The 11,962-nt window shown below is 41.3% G+C and overlaps 2 long non-coding RNA genes across 16 annotated transcripts; one reads left to right on the top strand and one right to left on the bottom strand.

Moving 5' to 3' along the window:
• The first annotated feature begins 1,374 nt into the window (after positions 1-1,374).
• LOC148887559 (uncharacterized) lies at positions 1,375-9,239 on the top strand. 4 transcript variants are annotated; one of them, XR_016117664.1, is made up of 9 exons: positions 1,375-1,495; positions 1,603-1,767; positions 2,231-2,314; positions 7,113-7,292; positions 7,396-7,979; positions 8,067-8,541; positions 8,633-8,738; positions 8,836-8,951; positions 9,094-9,239. It is a non-coding gene; the product is annotated as an uncharacterized LOC148887559 (long non-coding RNA). The 4 variants fall into 4 exon arrangements; XR_016117665.1 differs by having other exon boundaries at positions 7,113-7,256; positions 9,091-9,235; XR_016117663.1 differs by having other exon boundaries at positions 9,091-9,235.
• On the bottom strand, positions 5,991-10,381 carry LOC148887558 (uncharacterized). Of its 12 annotated transcripts, none has more exons than XR_016117662.1 (11): positions 10,164-10,381; positions 10,058-10,076; positions 9,780-9,988; positions 9,495-9,693; positions 8,227-9,409; positions 8,036-8,133; positions 7,933-7,965; positions 7,774-7,857; positions 7,373-7,433; positions 7,145-7,285; positions 5,991-6,841 (listed from the first exon to the last, which is right to left on the bottom strand). It is a non-coding gene; the product is annotated as an uncharacterized LOC148887558 (long non-coding RNA). The 12 variants fall into 12 exon arrangements; XR_016117654.1 differs by having other exon boundaries at positions 5,992-6,841; positions 7,373-7,548; XR_016117660.1 differs by having other exon boundaries at positions 5,992-6,841; positions 7,373-7,965; positions 8,227-9,138; positions 9,215-9,278; positions 9,338-9,409.
• Positions 10,382-11,962: the final 1,581 nt, after the last annotated feature.

The following is an 11,962-nucleotide window of genomic DNA, read 5'->3' as shown; positions in this document are numbered from 1 at the left end:
TTTGGGGGGGTAAAAACGCCTTCGCATACATAGTTGTTATTTCCGGTCTAAAAATGTCTTACTATACATGGTCATTTTTTTGGGTAAAAACGCCTTACTATATGGGCAATTAATTTTTATCATGGGCCGCATGAGAAACCTGATTTGTGTCAGAGGGCTACTAACTTTCTTTCATTGTAAAATTCTTAAATTAAATATTTTGAATATCTGGTACTGATAATCAGAACAGTAAAGCACTCTGTAAATATCGGTTATGTGAAATTGTGGTGTATTGGTTAAAAAAGAAAAACAATTATCAAACCAGTGCAGTGAGACTGACTTGAAGTGTCAGACTGCAGATCAATGAGTCCCATCCGAACTTGACTTGGTGCATCATCCACACTGCAGTTGAAGGGAGAAGAAACCATGTCAAGAAACCATCTGGAGAGTTTTGAAATCGCCTTGAAAACTCTGCATGCAATGCTTCTAACATGGTTGAGTCGTTTGGAGGTGATCACCTGATCTTCTGGATTCCTCAAATATTGGCAAGTGGGTCAGAATGTTGTCCTTCACTTGTCTGGAGATACATACAAACACACATAAACGTACAAAAAACATATAAACACACAAACGTACAAACACACATAAACATGCAAATACAAACACCCATAAACACACAAACGTACACAAACGCACAAAATCACATAAACATACAAACGCACATTAACATACAAACGTACAAACAAACACACATAAACATACAAACAAACGTGCAAAAACAAACAAACTTACAAACGTACAAACATGTACATACATACAAATAAACAAACTTACAAACACTCACACATACAAACAAACATAAACATACAAACATGAACCAGGGCCAAAACTACCAGCAAATTTTAGTTAGCTGATAAAGCCTGTTGGATGAGAAGTGAAACATCCGACACCTTCAAAGATGTACAGAAAACGGATGAAGAAATCTTTTCATCGATTTATCTTATCCAGCATAAAAAGTCTATAGAGCCGTTCTTAGTCTGGTCCCTCACCTAGAAGCTGTTTGCCAGGGTCATAAAGCCCAAGACAACTTAGCTCCTGGGATCATTGGGACACGCAAACCCCTCCACCACGATAAGGTGACGGCTCACGGAGGGGAAAAAAAAGACAACAGGGAACAGCGCCACCTGTTGAGCCCCCTCCCCCCCCCAAAAAAAAAACAAACACCGCGCCAAGCGAGACGGACAACAGGGAACAGCGCCACCTGTTGACCCCCCCCAAAAAAAAACCAAAAACAACAAACTCCGCGCCAAGCGAGACGGACAACAGGGAACAGCGCCACCTGTTAATGTATCTATTTTTTACATACGCATTTAACTAATCAAATGTAGTTTAACGTCCGGTGCTTGTGATTTGCATGTTTGGGGGCTGGGCGAGTCGGGGTGATCAGGACGTCACGGGGAGAAGAGAGGACCCGAGAACGAGGAGTCCGCGACAGAGCCTGAGTGGAATGATGAGCGTGAGTATGTGCCAGTTTCATTTCACGTAAGAGCAAAGTATTGTCATCAAGTGGTGAGTAGTTTGACTAATGTTGCCTTTCAGCTCACAGAGTTGCTTGTTTTGTAGCCACAAGGGAAGTTTCTTGCCAAATGGCTTTGTGGAGTCTTGGCCAGTAGAGGGCGACATTTGCTGTTGTATCCAATCCGCCGAGGAAGAAGCCGCACAAGAACGGACCGTCCCACATCCGCTTCAAAGAGCAACTACTTCCGCTGTCAACAAGCCAAGTCCTCGGTGAGTTATTTTAACTTTTTAAACTGACTATTTGTAATTTATCCGTGATCGTGTTCATGCATGGAATTTAGGAGCACGATTACAATACGTTGCGCCAGTTATTCGGCACGTCCACGAGTCGCCCCTACCTGTCAATCAATCAGCGTTTCACTCGAATGTTGTTGTTTTGCATGTTTTCCACAACAAAGATACGATCCACGTGAGGGCATCTAAGTCTCTAAATTATTCACCCCTGACTTCTTTCACCAACGAAATATACAATACGAGCTCTTCGTTCGATAGAATAGCAAACGTCTCGCCTGCTCAACTCTGAAGAATAGTTTAGCAGTTTTTGATTGAAAAGTGGTTGCTCATTGTACTTTAGATGTGTGAACGTTAGTCAGCAACATCATGAAAAACTATTCAAATGAAAAACAAACACATGTGACTTACCACTTTGTTTTTTCTCCCCCCACTTGATCAGATCGAAGATGCTCCTGGGCCAAAGGTCACAGCTGGCAGACTCGGAGGGCATGCGGAAGGGAGGCCAACCTGCATTTGGACACATGTGAGTGAGCACTGAGTGGTGAGGTGTGCTTCAAGAGCTCATGTCGTGTTGCACCACAAGATGAAGATGAGTGTGATCGTCTCTCTCTCTCTCTCTCTCTCTCTCTCTCTCTCTCTCTCTCTCTCTCTCTCTCTCTCTCTCTCTCTCTCTCTCTCTCTCTCTCTCTCTCTCTCTCTCTCTCTCTCTCTCTCTCTCTCTCTGTCAGAATCAGAATCATCTTTATTGCCAAGTATGTAGAACACACAAGGAATTTGTTTCCGGTAGAACACGCTGCACTAGTATCGTCGTCAAAAAAACTGCTAAGTGGCACTATACAGTTCCATTTTGGCTACTGTTGAAGAGTTCAAAGAGTTAATGGCTTGGGGGAAGAAGCTGTTTAAATCTCTCGACTTAAACTTGTGCTATGTGCACTGCACAACAGTGACAACTCGGCCATTATCATGCACTTCTGGCATGTTTTTATCATTGAGGTGGACCAAGTTTGTTTAAAAATGTGTCTGTGTGCATCTATCTGTCTATCTGTATTTATCTATCGTTCTATCTATCTGTCCATGTATCTCACTTTCTATCTCTTTTTATCTCTTTCTATCTCTCTGTATATCTCTCTCTATATCTCTTTCTATGTATCTCAATATCTAACCTATATATGCGCACATACACATATGACGAACTTGGGCCACTTCATTGTCATTTAAAAACTATCAGAAGGGTGTGATCATGTTGTTGTGGAGCACTGGCACTTTGTTAAGTGGGAGAAGTCGGACGTGCTCATGTTTGCCTTGGTGTGTCATGAGACGTCAGTGACATCGCACATGAGCTGATCAAGCGCAAGCCCCCATCTCGGGCTTGGTGTTTGTGTTTGTGCCACTTGAACGTTGATATTGGTAAAATGCTTTCATGTTGTCATGTTAGCTTTTCTGTTCAATAAAAATGGTTCAACTTAAATTCCAGTCTCTGCCTTTATATGACTAAATCCATCCTCAACTCACTCAGCCTTTCATGCGTTATCGTGAGGGACTTACTGCAATGTGAACGCCACGGGGGCAGTGAAAGGACAGTTTGGAGTGACGAAAGGGCACCTATGCCCTTGAGACTCAGGTGGGTCTTTGAAAAAAAATTGACAAAACGAGTGGGACTTGGAACATTTTTGAAAAAGCTGCAATGCACAAGTCATGTTAAACCCATGGCAACAGTGATATGACTGTCGAGAGTGACGGAAATGCACGTCTGACCTTGAATCTCAGATGGTACTTAGAAAATTTTTGAAAAAGTGATTGGGACTTAGAAAATGTTTGAAAATGCTTCACTGCACAGGTCATGTGAAAGCCACCGGAACAGTGTAACCACTGTCTGGAGTGACAAAAGTGTACCTCTCATCTTGAATCTTAGGTGGGACTTAGAAAATGTTTGAAAAAGCTGCATGTTAAACCCATTGCAACAGTAATATGACCGTCGAGAGTGACTGAGGTGAACCTCCAACCTTGAATCTCAGGTGGGACTTAGACAATTTTTGAAGAAGCGAGTGGGACTTAGAAAAAAATTGGAAATGCTTCAGTGCACAGGTCATGTGAAAGCCACCGGAACAGTGTAACCACTGTCTGGAGTGACAAAAGTACACCCCTAACCTTGAATCCCAGGTTGGACTTTTTTGAATTTTTTTTTTAAAAAGCTGCATGTTAAACCCATGGCAACAGTGATATGACTGTCGAGAGTGACTGAAGTGCACCTCTAACCTTGAATCTTAGGTGGGACTTAGAAATTTTTTGAAGAAGCGAGTGGGACTTAGAAAAAAAAATGAAAATGCTTCAATGCACAGGCCATGTGAAAGCCACTAGAACAGTGTAACCACTGTCTGGAGTGACTAAAGTGCACCTCTAATCTTGAATCTCAGGTTGGACTTAGAATACAATTGAAAAATGCTGCATGTTAAATCCATCGCAACAGTGATATGACTGTCGAGAGTGACTGAAGTGCACCTCTAACCTTGAATCTCAGGTGGGACTTAGAAAATTTTTGAAGAAGCGAGTGGGACTTAGAAATAATTTGAAAATGCTTCAATGCACAGGCCATGTGAAAGCCACTAGAACAGTGTAACCACTGTCTGGAGTGACAAGAGTGCACCTCTGACCTTGAGTCTCAGGTGGGACTTAGAAAATTTTTGAAAAATGCTGCATGTTAAACCCATTGCAACAGTAATATGACTGTCGATAGTGACTGAAGTGAACCTCCAACCTTGAATCTCAGGTGGGACTTATTAAAAAAATAGAAGAAGTGAGTGGGACTTAGAAAAAAAAATGAAAATGCTTCAGTGCATAGGCCATGTGAAAGCCACTAGAACAGTGTAATCACTATCTGGAGTGACAAAAGTACACCTCTAACCTTGAATCTCAGGTTGGACTTAGAATACAATTGAAAAATGCTGCATGTTAAATCCATCGCAACAGTGATATGACTGTCGAGAGTCACTGAAGTGCACCTCTAACCTTGAATCTCAGGTGGGACTTAGAAAAAAATTGAAGAAACGAGTGGGACTTAGAATCATTTTGAAAATGTTTCAATGCATAGGTCATGTGAAAGCCACCAGAACAGTGTAATCACTGTCTGGAGTAACGAAAGTGCACCTCTAACATTGACTCTTAGGTGGGACTTAGAAAAATTCTGAAGAAACGAGTGGGACTTAGAAAATTTCTGCATGTTAAACCCTTGGAAACAAGTGACATGACTGTCAAGAGTGATTGAAGTGCACCTCTAACCTTGAATCACAGGTGGGACTTAGAAAATGTTTTAAAATGCTTCAATGCACAGCTCATGTGAAAGCCACCGAAACAGTAATATGACTCTCTGGAGTGACAAAAGTGAACCTCTAACATTGAATCTTAGGTGGGACTTAGAATTTTTTTGAAAAAGCTGCATGTTAAACCCATGGCAACAGTGATATGACTGTCGAGAGTGACTGAAGTGCACCTCTAACCTTGAATCTCAGGTAGGACTTTTTGAATTTTTGAAGAAGCGAGTAGGACTTTGAAAAAAAATTGAAAATGCTTCAATGCATAGGCCATGTGAAAGCCACTAGAACAGTGTAACCACTGTCTGGAGTGACAAGAGTGCACCTCTAACCTTGAATCTTAGGTGGGACTTAGAAATTTTTTGAAAAAGCTGCATGTTAAACCCATGGCAACAGTGATATGACTGTCGAGAGTGACTCTAACCTTGAATCTCAGGTGGGACTTAGACAAATTTTGGAAATGCTTCAATGCACACGTCATGTTAAACCTTAGAAACAGTGATATGACTGTCGAGAGTGATTGAAGTGCACCTCTAACCTTGAATCTTAGGTGGGACTTAGAAGAAAATTTGAAAAATGCTGCATGTTAAACCCATGGCAACAGTGACGAGACTGTCGAGAGTGATTGAAGTGCACCTCTGACCTGAAGATTTGAGTGGGACTTAGAAATTTTTAGAAATGCTTCAATGCACAGGCCATGTGAAAGCCACCAGAACAGTGTAATCACTGTCTGGAGTAGCGAACGTGCACCTCTGACCTTGAATATTAGATGGGACTCGGAACATTTTTGAAAAATACTGCATGTTATACCCAGTGCAACAGTGAAATGACTGTCAAGAGTGACTAAAGTGCACCTCTAACCTTGAATCTCAGGGAGGACTTTTTGAATTTTTGAAGAAGCGAGTAGGACTTTGAAAAAAAATTGAAAATGCTTCAATGCAAAAGTCATGTGAAAGCCACCGGAACAGTGTAATCACTGTCTGGAGTAACGAACGTGCACCTCTAACCTTGAATTTTAGGTGTTACTTAGAAAAAAAATAAAAAAATTCTGCATGTTAAACCCATGGAAACAGTGAGATGACTGTCAAAAGTGACTAAAGTGCACCTCTAACCTTGAATCTTAGGTGGGATTTAGAATATTTTTGAAAAATGCTGCATTTAAAAGCCACCGAAACAGTGAAATTACTGTCAAAAGTGACCAAAGTGCACCTCTAACCTTGAATCTTAGGTGGGATTTAGAATATTTGTGAAAAATGCTGCACTTAAATGCCACCGAAACAGTGAGATTACTGTCAAAAGTGACTTAAGTGCACCTCTAACATTGAATCTCAGGTGGGACTTAGAAAAATTTTGAAGAAACGAGTGGGACTTAGAAAAATTTTGAAAAATGCTGCAATGCCCGCCCCAAACCCCGCCCCAAACTCCGCCCAATTCCCAAACCACCAATCACAGTCGAGGGCGTCATTTGCATATCCAATCAAAACCGCCTCATTTGCATAACCACGCCCACTTTTACAATTTTTCTAAGTCCCAAAATGATACTCCGCTCTGATTGGTCAGAATTTACATAGCCACGCCTTAATTCATGCCAACCAATCAGGAGGGACCTCATTTACATAGACCCGCCTACCTTTCCACCTATCAGAGCCCGCTTTCATAATGCTCCGCCCACTTTCACAGCTATCAGCCAATCAGTAGCGTCCATTCCAGACAGGCCACGCCCACTTTTTCAGATTTTTGCCCTGAAAAAAAAATTTAAAAAAAAAAATTTTGAAAAAAAAAATTTTGAAAAAAAAATTTTTGAAAAAAAAAAAATTTTTTTTTAAAATTTTTGAAAAAAAAATTTTGAAAAAAAAAATTTTTGAAAAAAAAAAAAATTTTGAAAATTTTTTTTTGAAAATAATTTAGAAAATTATTTGATTTTTTTTTTTTTTATGTTTATTTTTAAAAGCTGTAATGTGTTTAAGAATGAAGTTGAGAGTTAAAGTGTTTTAATCAAGCTTTATTTTGCAGAGTAAACAATCACAAAGAAGAAGAAAAATTACAATGTTGGATGGCAGTCTGCTTGTTGCCGGGCGGCAAAGTGGTCGGTCGGATGGTCGGACGATCGTGGGACGGGTGTGTTGATCCAAGGGGAAAGACATCCAGGAGTTAGAGGCAAGTCCACTTCTCGTGCAGACAAAGACCTTCAAAGTAAGAAAAAAAAAATTAAAAAAATATTTTAAAAAAAGTTAAAAAAAAAAAAAAAGAAATAGTGTTTAAAAAACACTCACCTAAAAGTGTGATGCCATTTCAGCCTTCTGCTTTTGGTGAAGTCAGCCCGTGGCAGCAGACCTGAAACGAAAAGACATTGTCAGTTGTGAGCAAACTCACCATCAGGGAGGTTGACGCGACGTCGCTCTTCAAGCCGATGGCGTCAAACGACTCTCTGCCTGTTCAAGTGGCTTCTCTGCAGTCAAAAAGGGGGAAGAAAAAAAGTTTGTTTGCATCTTGGCTCATCTGAAACAATGATCATGGCGCCATGTTGGGTCAACCACCAGCAGAAACTAAAAAAAAAAAAATAAGTTAAAAAAAAAAACCTCTCCTCAAAGTGTGATGCCATTTCAGCCTTCTGCTTTTGGTGAAGTCAGCAGACCTGAAACGAAAAGACATGGTCAGTTGTGAGCAAACTCACCATCAGGGAGGTTGACGCCACATCGCTCGTCTGAGCCTCTTCAAGCCGGTGGCGTCAAACGACTCGCTGCCTGTTCAAGTGGACCTGGAAAAAAAATGGACATCAACTGGCTTCAAGAGCATTTCCGATGCAGCAATTTTGAGACAAGATGAGACCCACCAGTGAGGACGAGGACGTGGGACTTCATCGGACCTTGAAGAAAAACAGTTAAGTTGCATGGTGGAAATGTCATTTGAACTTCGGTACACTTGAAATATCTCACTTGCAATGTCCAAATTTACTTTACCCGGCAGTTGCGCCATCTTGGTGACGGGGGTGCAGAGTCCAGCGTGGCACTTTGACCGGAAGCTTCTCTGTAGTCTAAAAAGGGGGAGAAAAAAAAAGAAAAAAAAAGGTCTTTTGCATCTTGGTTCATCTAAAACGACAATCGTGGCGCCATGTTCGCTCAACCACCTGCAGCGTCACTGGATGAAAAGGATCCTGGACTTCAGCCTGTCCACTGGGTTTTGCCGATTGAGGCTCTCCAGGGCCAATAGATGCTTTTGCGCCACATTGTGGACGTAAGCAGAAAGGAGTCAAAATGCACAGGATGGGAAATGTTACCCTAAAAATTACATTTGACCATGACCAAGAGACACTTAAAAAACTTTGGGGGAACCTGCAAAACAAAATGGCTGACGTGAATTTTGTCAGCCATTTTGTTTTGCAACGTGATCACACTGCAACGGCCCCGTTCGCCATCTTGTTCACCAGGCAGCTCTGGATGAGGTGAGGAGGCCGTTACACCTGCGCACAAAAAGGATGCCTGTAAGAGTGAATTCAAATAATTCATATCTTCCTCTTGCTTTTTTTTGTCCAGAAGGAAAAACAGCAACTTGAGGCCTGCCTCTCGACCGTCTGGAGATTTCACTTTCCAGCACCAACGTTGGCAATCCACCTAGTTGGAAAGGAGGGGAAAAAATGAGGTATGCAATGCACCAGTCAAGCTTTTCATTCAGTTTATTTTAATGTGGGTCAACTTGAAAGATTTCAACAGCAACATTGGCTCATCTCAAAAAACAGAAACAAGACTGGCGAAAAAAGTCTTTCCGGTCTTCCGAGTTGGTGCCGATTGCAGTTGTGAAGAGCCCGGAGATCCTTTGTCACCGCCTGAGCAGAAAGAAAAACCAACCGAGTGTGTAAGTACACAGAATGTTCAATCTACATTTTAGACCGTCTTGAGAAACGTGTCCCGGTGCAGCTTTGGGGGAACCTGTAAGAGAGAAATATGTTACAAAATGTTCACTTGTGCCTTTTTGTGCGTTTTTTCAAACCCAGCAGACTCCACACCGACCCCCTCTGGATCAAGTCAAGATGCCGCTTCACCTGCACACACACACACACACACACACAAAAAGGATGTCAGTAAGCGTGAATACTCGTCATTTCCCCATGTTGTTACCTTCCTCCAGTTTTGTCCAGGAGAACGTCACCGACCGAAGCCGCCTGTACCTCCTCCTCGTGTCCTGAAATGAAATTAAAACATGATTTAGGAGATGTATGCGTAGAAGTGTTTTTGTCTCACCAGTGACAGAGCGAATGGGGGAGCCAGACACGTCCGTCGTCGTCGTCAGTGGACTGCAGCATAACGGGTGGCCTGAAAAAGAAAAAAATAGTTAGCAACTTAAACTATGGTAAGCCGTTTAAACAGCGCTCCTTCCCCCCAAAAATAAAATAGTCACCAATAGCCTTTTTGGAGTTGCCAGGCCTGTGGAAAGAAATGACACAATTACAACACATTAAGAGCAGAATCTCGTCTAAAATGGAGAAATAAAAACGCTGGCAAACGCTTACCTTTTCTGTACACTGAAAAGGAGAAAAAATAACGAACATGGTGCCATTGAAATAGCAGGCGACTTACCTTTTGTAGCGTTTAACAGCCTGAAAACGCGAAGGAATGTTAAATTAGAAAAAGTTGGACTGAAAAGAATCAAAAACGCCGCGTTTAGAAAGCGCGAGTGACTTACCTTTAGTGCACGCTGAAAAAGAAAAAAAAATCGAAAAACGAGTTAGTTCAATCGAACATTATGTCGTTTAAACGTGCAGGCGACTTACCGTGCAAGAGTTTCAAAAGCGCGAAAACGTGAAATAATGTTAAAATTGATCGATAAAAAGTCCAAAAAGAAACCTTAAACGTTCCGTTTGTCAAACGCGAGCACCTTAGCTTCTATGCACGCTGAAAAAGAAAGAAAATTGCAAAACGAGTGTTAGTTCAGTCAAACATTTAATATTGCAGGTGACTTACCGTGGAAGAGTTGAAAAGACTGAAAAGGATTAAAAATGTTAAAAGTTGCAAAAACGAGCAATTGCAAGACCAAAAAAAGAAAGTTAAAACGTGCACTTTGTCATACCTTGAGGTCGTCTTGCAGGCGGTGCTGTGGAGGTGCAGTCGGCCGTCATCTTGGAGGGAAAGAGGACGACTGTTCAATTTGTCGCAGTTTAAATACGTTTTCGTTGATTACGTCAATCGTCACGTGATTAATTAAAAAAAAGAAGCAAAAAAAAAGACCTGTAGAAAGAGTAGGACATTAAAAGTGAGTTAAATATGAGCGCTCCTGGTTAAATTCGAACGCGGTCCACACGGACCGCAACGCATGGCTTTTACCACTAAGCCAAGTGCGCTGACAACTTCCGCCCTGAAAGTCACATTTCACTAGTCCACATAGTGTTACCACTTTTCCTTGGTATTGAATCTATGGACAAATATAACATCCAAAACGTGTGTTTTCAAATACCAGTCAGTCTCGTGGTTTAAGACTATACTTGCGGTTCAGGTGACTCGTGTTCGACTCCCCTTTTCTGCTCACCTGGATTTATGTATACATGTGCAGGTGAGCGCAGGGATCGAACCAGGGTCGCCTGAACCGCAGCCAAAGTTTTTGACCACGCGACTATCGCAGACAAATTTTTTTATGAATTTTTATCGGTAGTCACGAGCACTAACATGGTATATGCTAAGAAATATAACTTCCGACTTGTAGATTTTCAGATCCGAGTTGGTCGAATGGTCTAAGACTAAACTTGTCGTCCAGGTGACTCCTGTTCGAGTCCTGTCTGATATGCTAAATTTATGCACACATGTGCAAGTGACAGAAGGAATCGAACCAGAGACTTCCGGGTCGCAACCAAAGTTTTAGACCACTCAACTATTGCAGCTAAGTTTTGCAGCGAACTTTGGCCAATAGTCAAGAGGACTGACATGGTTTATGCCAGGTGTGTCAGTCATTTTTTGCCGCGGGCCACATTGTAGTCATGGATTCCTCTCGAGGGCCGTTATGAATTTGGGGAAGCCATTACAATGTTTAATCCCCTCCACATATTACATATAGAGCACACACAAAATTAATGAATAACTAGTTTTCAAATCTGAAGTCAAGAATAATGACTGTTATTCAGTGACGTGCGGTGAGGTTCATGGCTGGTGAGGCACTGACGTCATCAATGACGTCACCGCTCATCTCTACTTAGTATTTGAACAGTAAATTTAGCGATTTTGAAAAAAATCCTAAAACGGTGAAGTTAAATGGACAAGAACTTTAAAGTACAAATCACTAAATACATCTAACTGTTTAATTTATTTTTTCATTTGATATTTCCATGACAGCTTTCCATGAATGCCTCACCTGCCTCCACTGACTGCACGTCACTGCTGTTATTGTGGTTTACATCCAAAAATATGACATTTTGGTTCGGATTTTAGCAAGCATCATGGAATTTCACAAGTTTGATTTGCTTTCGTGGGCCGAAAAAAATGATGTGGCGGGCCGGATTTGGCCCGCGGGCCTTGACTTTGACACCTGTGGTTTATGCCGATTAATATAAATTCCAAATGGTAAGTTTTCAGTTCCAAGTTGTGTTTTTGGATATAATTCAACACCCCGAAAAAACGACAATATATAGTAAGGCGTTTTTATCCCACAAAACTGACCAATTATAGTAAGGCATTTTTAGCCAGAAAAAAAGCAAGAATGTTAAACTAAGGCGTTGTTCTCCCCAAAAAACAACCATGTATAGTAAGGCATTTTTGCCCGAAATAAACGACCAAGTATAGTAAAGTGCTTTTAGGCCAAAAAAACTATCATGTATAGTAAGGTGTTTTTTCATCCCCAAAAAACTGACCAATTATAGTAAAGCATTTTTAGCCCGAAAA

This window comes from Hippocampus bargibanti, linkage group LG15, assembly GCF_051943395.1.
Source record: "Hippocampus bargibanti isolate YZ-2025 linkage group LG15, ASM5194339v1, whole genome shotgun sequence".
NCBI lineage: Eukaryota > Metazoa > Chordata > Actinopteri > Syngnathiformes > Syngnathidae > Hippocampus > Hippocampus bargibanti.
The sequence above is the reverse complement of the archived record's forward strand: the minus strand, read 5'-3'. Positions and strand labels throughout refer to the sequence as shown.